This window comes from Primulina tabacum, chromosome 5, assembly GCF_025594145.1.
Source record: "Primulina tabacum isolate GXHZ01 chromosome 5, ASM2559414v2, whole genome shotgun sequence".
NCBI lineage: Eukaryota > Viridiplantae > Streptophyta > Magnoliopsida > Lamiales > Gesneriaceae > Primulina > Primulina tabacum.
In genome coordinates, this window is record NC_134554.1 from 17,771,700 (window position 1) to 17,783,447 (window position 11,748).

An 11,748-nucleotide genomic window follows, 5' to 3' on the forward strand; every position below is an offset into this window, starting at 1 on the left:
TATAAATATTATTGTATAAAGATAAAATAAAATTGAATTAAACAAGAGTTTAAATCTCGGATGATCTTATATAATTTATATTAAATAATATTAAAAACTATTGCCTTGAGGCTAAATCTAGGTTGGGTGTGCAAGATTTTTAAAAAAGATAATTTCTTTTGAAACAAAAGATTCCATCTTTTATTGATATTTGTTAGATTTCTTAGTTTCGATGATAACAAATAATAACTTATTGTATTATATCAACTTGTCTTTGCAATGTATTAGAGGTACTCGCCCACTAAAGATTCAGAATAATTCATTTAAGTGGGCTTGAGATGCAAAACTATCCAACTATTTTATCTTCAGCAGCAGCGTACTTATTCTATTCAACCGCTCGAGCGTTCAAGTCTGTAGAAGGGATTACTCGATCGTTCACCATATCGAAGTACATCTATGAACGGTTGAGTAAAGTTATCTTCAGATACAAGTCATGTGTCTTACAAGTATCTCACCTACTTTATCAAAAAAAATTGGTAGACTGATCATACACGACAAAAAAAATATCAAAAGATCATATTGTTTTCCTAAAATGTCTATCCACAGAGCTATTTACTTTTTATTGTCAGTGATTGTTTCATATCACATTTAGTAAATGTCAAATTACTCATTAATTGAAATGTATGATAAACCAGGAATGGACGGTGACAACAATGCTTTTTTTTAATGATTATTTAATGAATGAGAATGGAACAGTTATAAGAAACAAGGCCAGTTCAGGAATGGACGGTGACAACAATGCTTTTTTTAATGATTATTTAATGAATGAGAATGGAACAGTTATAAGAAACAAGGCCAGTTGTAGCCCAAGATACGGTTTGTCTCGGTGGATGAGAGAGAGATTAGATGACACATACTCCCTCATCCTTTGTTTCTTTGTCTTATTCAGAAAAATAAAATGTTCATGGGCCCGACATTAAAGATTAAAATCTGAGTACAAGATATCACATTACACACTTGAAATGTGTTCTCACGTCTTGTACAATATTCTTGATTTTCATGAAATATCCCGATATTGCCCTCATTAATTGTACTGAATTTAGGCTGAAATAAAAAAACAGATTAAAATAGGGAAAGAACCCTAGATCATGAAGCTCGTTCAGGAACGAGAAAGCTGAAGAACAAAGAATGAGGATAAAGAAGTATAAAATAATGTGAGCCAAGAAGAATATTCAATCGATTTCCGATAACAGGGTTGATCGAGCGAGACTCTTTTGAAGAAGGCATTGTCGAAATACAACATTTTTCGCCAAAAATAGTGGTGAGATGGTCATATTTTACAGGAACAACCTACTTTTTTTGCTACGATTTGTTCTTGTTTTTTGTTTGCTTGTGGTATATTTCTCTTGAATTCAAAGTCCATGCTCCCACGTGAAACCTTTTCTTATTTTTTGTACCCTTTTTTTCTTAATCTTCCGCATCATTAATCTACAAACGGTGGTGTTTTTTGTTATGTTCCACATCCTTAACCTCGACGGTTTGGTACTACTTTTTAAATTTTCATAATTAACGATGTGTACCTTCACTTCTTCAATTTGTTACTGCATGGTTACTCAGATTTGGACATTCATATGGATTATGTTAATATTAATAATTTATGATGTGACAGACATCTATCTGTCATGGGTGAAGAAGATGAATACATGCAAGAGTTGCTAGTGTTGCAACAAATTCTTATATCTTCCTTTGTGTTCTTCACCATTGTGTCGCGTTACTACGCCAAGTTTTTATTCAAAACAAAGCGTAGGCCACATAGAAGATGTGTAAGGCATGATGATCCTGAAAGAGTAAATGCTCAAGTGAACCACTTACGTAGGATCATTGACATTGGAGATGTCCAATGTATTGTTAATTTGCGAATGAGTCGTAATGCATTTGCACGTCTATGCTATCTCATAACCCATGTGGGTGGCCTAGTGGAATTTAGGTATATACGAGTTGAGGAAAAGGTTGCCATGTTTTTGTCTATTTTAGCACACCACAAGAAAAATAGAGTTATTGGCCATGACTACCTACGTAGTGGGCATACTGTCATTACTCATTTCCATGAAGTGCTTAGAATTGTTTTGAAACTACACACATTACTTCTCGTGAAGCTAGATCCAGTGACAGAAGACTGCCCAAACGAATCTTGGAAATTTTTTAAGGTACAATGATATATCCACGATTTAATAAAGATTTGGTAGATACAGGTCCTTTCCTCTGTTTTGAAACTACAACCATTATCGTTATCTATTTGAATTGTCGTCGATTATGTGTTTTCACAATCTTTTCATGGTTGTCTTGGAGCATTGGACGGAATCTATATGAATGTTCAAGTACCTAATAAAGACAAGCCAAGATACCGAATAAGGAAAGGAACAAAAGCTGTTAACGTATTGGCCGTGTGTGACGTAACATGAATTTCATTTATGCACTAACAGGGTGGGAAGGATCGACGGCAGATGCCAGGGTTCTTACAGATGCAATTCACCGAGAAGATGGTCTAAAGGTTCCATGAGGTATGAATTATTTCTCATTGTAATACTATATCATGTTAATTTGTGTACAATACGATTAACGACCACAAATTATATTTTATAAATTTTGTGTTACTTTTACCTTATAAACAGTGTATAGCACACTCCAAAGATTTCCTAACTTTGGGACAACTTTGTAGGGTGCTACTATCTATGTGATAATGGTTATGCAAATGTCGATGGATTCTTAATACCTTACATGAGAACAAGGTACCATATGGACGAATGGGCAGTTGGAGCTAGAGGTCCACAAAACTTCAAAGAGTATTTCAACTCAAAACATTGTCGTGCACGTAATGTAATTGAAAGAGCATTTGGCCTATTAAAGAGACGGTGGGCAGTACTACGGAGTCTGACATTTTATCCTTTGCAAGTTCAGAACCATATCATATTGACGTGTATGCTTCTACATAATTTCATCCATGTTGAAATGCCTGAAGATCCACTAGAAGGGGTTGATGAAGTAATTAATGTCACAACAGAAGCTGGTGAAGAGGACTTTATTGGTTCCATATTAGGCATGCTATGGAATCCATGGTATTCATCATACTAGATAAATTTGTTTGGATGCTTCAAAGATGCCGGACAGATGTAGTAATACTTCCTGGGACGGGTAGCAAATTCTCCAGCCTGCCTTAGAATCATTATCCCATGCCCGCACTGACATTGGGGTGGATTTCGTATGTCCATAGCAAACTGCATAGTAAATGTTCAAAATCACACATCAAAAAAATTTCATTGAAGAATAGTGTAGTGAAATGAAACTATCGAATAAAAAGAATACTCAAACTTGATTCATCTACAAACCTGATTCTTCACTGACAAGTTCAACAACAGTGTGTCAACGTCGAAATTTTCAGCAAAATAAGTTCGGTGGACATATTGTGGACACCTGAAAATTTTACACATCATCTACATTATTTGACATATATGATGACCAACAAAAGATTTGTGAATCATATGATGTAACAACAAATGAATTACTCTCATTAAACTCAGTTTGGTGCCATCGTAAGCAATTAATCACTTGAACTAAGATAACTGTGATTCTTACCATGGAAGATGCTATAAAAACTATCATTGGTTGTAAACATCCGTGCGATAAACATCGATTAACAAAAAATTAACAATCTAACAACATAATTAACAATATCATCCAAATTATGTGATCAAAGTTCGAACAAAAAAAAAATTTAAGCACAATAGGAAGCAATTTTGTTAGAAAAGAAATTTGTACATTACATGTTGAAACAATAACTTGTAATTAAAGAAGCTGAAAATGCTACAAAATCTCTAACAAAGACACAAGCTTCAAAAACCTATTTTGACGTCTAAAGCCCAACAAAAATGCAGCGAAAAAATGAAACAAAAAAGTTGCAAGTTGGGAGCCCGCCGTTTTCTTCGGCAATATTGTTGATTCACAGGCCGAGATGATTGAATGGTTGCAGGAGAAGGAGAAAATGAAGGTGACGTGCAAGTTTGAACAAGGATTTCGAAAATGGGAAAGTGCTCTACTGTAGAACAATGGTGAAAAAAGAAAAGGAATTGTGCACTAATTTTCGAAACATGTGCAAGGGCATTCTAATACTTACGACTGATTTTATGGTTTTATTTTATTTATGTGTATTCGACATCATATTTTATCACACTTTAGCAAACACTGTATACTATATCATATGCAGTTTAGTGATCCATATCTTAAGTCTTACTATCACTAATATATCATATCATCGGTTTACTCAATCACACGTATCAAACGGGGCCCAAGGGTACATATAATAAGAAGGCATTGATTTTGATAAGCCATTTGCGCCGGTTGCAAGACTTGAGGTAGTCCAAATCTTCCTTGCACATGTTGTTTTCAAGGACTTCAAAGTTTATCAAATGGATGAAAAGTTAGCATTCCTAAATGTTCTTCTGCAACCGAAAGTCTATGTTGAAATTCCTCCAGATTTTATCAATTTTGCTTGTCCCAATTATGTTTTAAAACTAGATAAGATAAGTATGGATTAAAGCATGTACCTAGAGCTTGGTATGATACTCTGACTAAATTTTTTATTGATCATGATTTTGTGATCTGAACGGTCGATAAGACCTTGTTCAAATTTATTAAAGGAGGTCATATCTTGCTAGCCCAAATATATGTTGATTATATAATATTTGGTTCTACGAATCCCAAACATTGTGAGAAATTTTTTAACCTTATGCGGAAAAAATTTGAAATAAACATGATAAGCGAACTTATATTTTTCTTGAACTGCAAGTCAAACATCTTGACTAAGGTATTTTTATCAATCAATCCAAATATACCAAAGTGGTCATCAAGAAGTTTGGAATGAACAACTGCTCTGTTACATCTACCTCCATAAGTGCATCAATCAAGTTATATAAAGATGAAGGGTGAATTTTGGTCAAGGTAATAATGTACCACAGTCTCATAGGATCTCTGTTATATCTAACCGCTAGTCGACTAGATATTATGTTTGCAATTTTTCTTTGTGCTAGATTCCAAGTTGCTCCAAAGCAATCACATTACAATGCATCTAAGAGTATCCTTAAAAATCTTAAAGGAACTATCAACGTGGGTCTTTTGTATCCAAAAGACTCAAGTTTTAACTTTATTGGTTAGTCTGATGCAGACTGTGTAGGTTGCAAGATACCAGCGAATCATGTCAATTCCTTGGAGATAGACCGATATCCTTATTCAGCAAGAAACAGACAACAATAGCCACTTCAACCACTAAAGCAGAATATCTTGCAGCCGAAAATCGTTGTTCACAAATCATATGGATTCAACAACAGCTTGGAGACTGTGGGATCTAGTAGAGTGAGTTCCTATATTCTGTGACAAAACAAGTGTTAATGTTATAACATACAATCCCATTATTCATTTCAAAACAAATCATATTAACATAAGATATCATTTAATAAGGGATTATGTCATGAAAGGTAGATTTGATTGGAATACATGTCAATCGATCAACAGGTAACAAATATTCTTACCAAATCGTTACCAAAACCTAAATTTTCTTATTTAAGAAATATTCTTGGTTTTGTAGATTTAGCTTAGTACATATGTTTAGGAGAAACGCTCCTTGACATTTCATTGCATTATAATGAAATACAAATGTGTCAAGCCTGATAAAGAAATTGTCCAACCGGTAGATAAGTTTTCAATCAAAATGGTTGAGTGGCTTTTGGAAGCTGTGACTTTATCCGACCGCTAACACTTAATATTTTATTATATTTAAATATTGATTTGTGAGAAAAACGGTACATATTACTTTAAAATTATTTCCAACAGTCGTCTATATGCATTTAGCCACGTGATTTCATCTTCATTTCTTCAAACACTCACAATATTTCAAAAGATTTCGGCAATTTCACTTTCTCAAAACTCTTTGTTCTTTCACTTGTTTTTCTACAAATTTCTTCACAGGCCGAAGATGTCGATCTTGAAGACTTGCCTCGCAATCAACTTTGAATCCATTGTCACAGCAAAATGACTCCATTTCATATGTGTTGGAGATGCCTGAGGCTTCCAGTCTGAGGAAGTTCCTCACTTCTGGATCTGGACCTATCTAAGGTGAAACAGTTCTTCACTTCTGCAAGAATGGAGCATGGAAGTATCATCTACACTGTCGGAGGGTCTAACTACATCATCTCATAACAGTTCTTCTGAGATGTCCTAGAACTGCCTACTAAGGGTTTGACCAAAGTTTCAGATATTCCAGAGGGCAATGCTAATATCTAGCGTGCTGGGTTCTTTATGGCTGGTATCTCTATCTCTATTCTGACATTTAAGCATGATCTGAAGTTGGAGTTCTGTTTTCTCATCATCATCATTGCCAAATCTCTGCTAGCCAAATTAGGGGCATATGACAATATCATCTAGAAGAAATTCTAATACATGGGTGATCGCATCAAAGATCAATGTCAACAGGTCTGGAATTTATTTTGATACCCTCTATGAGATAACCAAGGGAAAGGGCCCATATGAGGTATTCACTCTGCAGATTTTCTATTTGCTTGGTCTGCTGAAAAGTGACTTTTGGAATTATTGATCCATTGCGTTCTAAGAAGAAGAAGAAGGCACTGGCTATAGTACCTTTGAAGAGAAAAATGGTATATTTTGAGACCGGAATAAGACAATCAAGCATTCGAATACAGATGACCCCAACAGTCAAAGGGCATTAAGCAGCCCGAGAAGAAGAAGAAGATTAAAATGGTTTCCGAGGTGATTCAATTGGAGTCGGTTCCACAAGTCCAGTCCACTCGACCAGTGGCTAGCATTTGAATTTCTGAAGGTGTTATTCTTTCCCAAACTTCTCAAGTATTGAAGGCGATGGCCAAGAAAATAAAGATGTTCGGCAGATGGTTTGAACATCGCACCTATATATTGTTCAAGACCATCTTGGAGGAGGATCTATCGAATAAGTTTTCTACTCTTGAAGGCAAGATGTTGGATTGGGCTGAGACCAATGAAATTGGAGTAGCTCTCGACCAGAGAATGTTTATTGACTTCTAACTGAGGGAAATTATTCTATGACTGATAATAATCCAGCAGCAGACAAATTTTGATGCCACCAGCCACACAGCTCCCGATTATGATGTCTATTATTTCACAACTAGAGTTAAATGTTATGTCCATCACCTCCAAGATCCAAAATAATCGGAGGGAGTTTGAAATTCCCATTCAACTGCTCCCCATGACAATCAATATCTATGCCAATGAAGCACTTTCCATGCTCAATGCGATGGGCATGGAATATGAAGAAGTAGGTGGGGAAGAAGAAAAAGCTAAAGGGAATGAAAAAATTGTCCCAGACCCCTCTGTATTTAACCAGTCAAAAGATGACAGTGGTTCTTCCTTGGCTAATTTAGTGGATAAAATCAATGTTCCTGGTGATGAGCACTCAGCGGTCAAAGAGCCTTCCTCCACCGTCGAACCCATTGTGACCACTGACACCAATCCAACCGGTGTGCACCCCCAACCACATGTACATTTCTCTTTCCCCATCCTAATAACCCTGAAACAAGTATTTCTAACAATGCTTATATTACAAAATCATTACCCGAGTTCCTCTGACCTCATTGGATGAAATGGTGAAGTCTATGACGAATTTATCCTCTTTGGCGACCAGTCCACTCGCATGGACATTGATAAAGACACCGGTCCCAAGAATGCATCTCTCAAGACTATATTTGAAAAAAATCCTCTGAAGTACCCAACCTCTCAGAAAATAGCTGAACAAGAAAAATCACCGGCTCTTTCTCCTCGTTGTTCTTTGAGTCCCTTGAGTTCCCAGGTGCCACCCGGTATGGTGCCTTTGAAATAGGTGTTGCCCCATGTGTCAAATTAATCTGAAAATCAATTTCTCAATTTGGGGTTTCGCCAGGTAAATCTTCCTGAAAACATTTGCAAATTCCCTAACCACCGGAATGTCTTCTATTATGACCTCAACTCCTTCCTTAACTTCACTTATCATCGCAATGTAAACAACTTCACCTCTTTCCATGTATTCCCACGTTTGAGAAGCTGAAAGAAGAGTCTTGTGTTACTTAGTCTTACTATTGAATAACATTGCTTCTAAACTTTGAGACTTGAGTGTCACCGTATTTCCTCGACAATCTATAACGGCTTGGTTATTGGATAAACAATCCAATCAAAAATAAAATCGAATTCTACCATGTGTAGTTGTATTAGGCTTACCTTGAAATTGTGATTTCCTATAAGAATTTTGATATATCAATATAGAGTACGAGTTTTTAATGTTAGATTTGCAGGAGTTGCTATTCTATACAGTTCTTCTAAGTTATCAAGTTGCTTTCCTAATTTCTTAGGAAATCTCTTGGATATAAATTAATGTGTTACACCATAATCAAATAGCACATAAGTAGGCATCTGGCTTGTTCTTCTTTGGCTTATTTGGAGTTGTGCCACTTGTAGACCATTATTTGGATCTAGAAAAGGGTATTGGGCAATGCGGTGGTCCATATTTCCATTTCGGAAACAAGCTCCAGTATTCTTACGATATTCATCATTGTGAGCGAACTCACATGTTTGGCACTTGGCTCTCTCTTTGTTTACTTGAGAGGAAGTGGGTCTTTTGACTTGGCCACTAATGTGTTGATTGTCTGAAAAACTAGGCTTCTTGAATTGTTATCCTGATTGTTGGTACTGGCTAGATTGGGGATGTTTGAGCTTGTTATCACCTTCATGCCTTTGTTCTCACATTCACGCCTCTCGATGTCATTTTCGGCCTTGATGGTAGCCCCCATCAATTCATCAAAGCTGTTAGGCTCGGTAACAACAAGAGTAGACTGGATTCGGCTGTTTAATCCCTTGTTGAAGTGATGCATATTCAAGGCTTCATTCAATGATGGTTGTGAGTAGTTAGTTACCAACGAGTGAAACTTGGATGAATACTACACTACAGACACGTCCGACCCTTGGATCAAAATCTGACATATTCTAAACTCGAACTGTAGTTGAAAAGTACTAATTTAAAAATGCATCATGGAACCTCTGCCAGTTGATAGGTCCCGCTCCTAGTAAAAATGTTAAAAACTATTTCCCACCACTTAGCAGCTTTGTCCATGAGGAAAGGTGCAACAACATTCACCCTAATGTCTTGTGCCACCTCAAGTAGTTGAAGATGGTTCTCGATATCTTTCACTCAATTTTACCTGACTTCAGGATCAAGGTTCCCATTAAAGTTTGGGACTCTGGCGTATGGACTCATAGTGGTGTTTAGTCCCATTATGAGATGGAGGTCACATCGGTGGCTGATTAGCATTAATATTGACAAACCCTTTGATTGTGGTTGCCACTACAGTGGCAATGGTCATTAAGTCCGCCTTAATAAGGCCAAATCCTGCTGGTGGTGGAGGTGGTGGTGCATCCTCATCATTGTGATTGTGATTTATATATCGTGGATTGCAGTTGTTTCTAAGAGGTCTTCCGTCCATTTCCTAAATGTATAAAGTTTCTAAGATGTTTGAAAAATAGGCAAATACATATGAAATAACAGTGGTTTATTAATTAAATCAATCAATGAAACAAGATTCAAATAAATTTTATTTATTTTAAACAAAAGGTATACAATCAATGTTGGAAACAATTTTAAAAGAAAATGGATTGAATATCCTCATTACAGTCGACTACTAACGAGCTAGTCTATGACTTCTCCCAATCCTAACTCCATGGGGTCCTCTTCAGGCTCTTCCTCGGGTTCCTCTTCAAGTTCTTCCTCCTCATGGTTGGCAATAATTGTTTGTAGGTTATCTATATGGTTATGCAGGACTGTATTTTGATCACTAAGGACATCAGCAGTGTTCTGCAGCTCCTGAATTTGAGCATTAGTCTGCCGACGATACTTAGTATGCTGGTGTATGAAAAGATCTTTTTAATCCCTAAGTGTTCGGATCTTCCCAACCAAGTTGTCTTTCATGTCAATGAGTTCAGTGACTGCCTCTTGAGAAGCTTCCAATTCTTCTTTAGTCTTTTTATGCTGCTATTTTGCCTCATGTAGGTAGTAAGAAAAACATTCAAAATCATTTCTTAAATATTATTCTCTATGTAGTTGGTCATCCTTGTCAAGTTCTAAGCATAGGTTGTGTCCCTTTAGTTGCTCTATCTTTTTCTCTAGACTCTTAATATAGTTGGCTTGGTCAGTCATATCATGCACCAAAACATGAGAAGAAATGTTCAACACAAGGTTCTAAATGTATAAATCACGCTAAGCATAACTAATGATATAAATAAAATCAATCACATAAGGTAATATTTTATTGACAAAAGTGTGACTGTTTGAATCAAGCTTGGAAAAATAGCAAAAAATTAAAATTTCTTTGAATTGGATGAATTTTTTTCTAAAATTTCTCCCCATCATGAACATGAAGTTTGCAAATTTGGTACAAAAATATTGAGTTGATTAAAATGAAAATTCCATAAAGTTTTGGGAAAATAGAAAATTTCAGAAAACTTTTGATTTCTCTATGAAAACGAAGAAATTTGGGTTTGTAGACGGTGCTCATATGTTTAAAATCGTATTAGAGTTGAGTGGAAATGAAAATTCCTCAATGTTCCGGAAAAATGAAAAATTTCATAGAACTCTTGATATCTCTATGAAAACGAAGGAATTTGGGGTTCGTTTTAATCATACTAGGTTAGGTTTTCTCAGAAAGAGCTTTCCGTCGGTATATTACAATAGTCAAAATTTCTCCTAGATCAAAAGTTGCGGTCATTTGAAGTTTGTGTGCAAAACACCTCAATTTCAAAGGGTATAACTTAGCTTAGCTTAGCAAGGTCTATAGGAAAACGCCATTGGAATTTACCTCTACTGAATTCCAGTTCTGCTGAAATAAAATATATTGCATTCCACGTCTACTTACCAAGTCTATTGCATCAGACCTACTGATTCTCGGTTATTGGCTACTACATTGAGACTACTGATTTATGACATACTGGTTATGATCTACTGGTTTCTGGTCTAATGTTTTTTGGTTTGTTGATTGTTTTCCTACTGACTTCAGACTTGCTGCTGAATTCCAAAATGCTAATTTCAAAGATACTAATTATGCCTCTACTGAATAGAGGTCTTCTGAAATCAAGTTTGCTAAACTGATGACAGTTGATTTCGAAATTCTTCATACCAGAACATGATATTTCGAAGTACTCAGATTATGAAACCTGATTCATTTTGATACCACTTCAATTTTTTTACGCCCCAAAGCGAGGCACTACTGACACCGTCGTTACTATCAAATATACATTCGAAAACTTCAAGCTTTAGAAGTACAGATTTCAAAATATAACCAGTCTATTCATTCATAAATTTGAAATTACATCGTCTTTACAAAATCAAAATGTAACATAAGTCTAATGATGTGGAATAACATAATAATTAAAAAAACTAAACAGAAAGGATCATCAAGTTGTTTTTCATCAACCCCGAAACTGGTTTTGCTCATCCTCTTGTATCTTTTCTTTGTTCTTATCTGGGAGGAGTTTGAACGGATGACTGATATGATCGTGACTCAGTAAACGCGAAGAAAATCCACCCAGCTTTTAAATTCGTTTTTAACTGAAGTCTCTTATATATAAATCAGAACATAAGTCACATATTTTCATAAATAAACAATTGTAATTTTATGCACTAAACAAATTATGAGTTTCATGACTAAC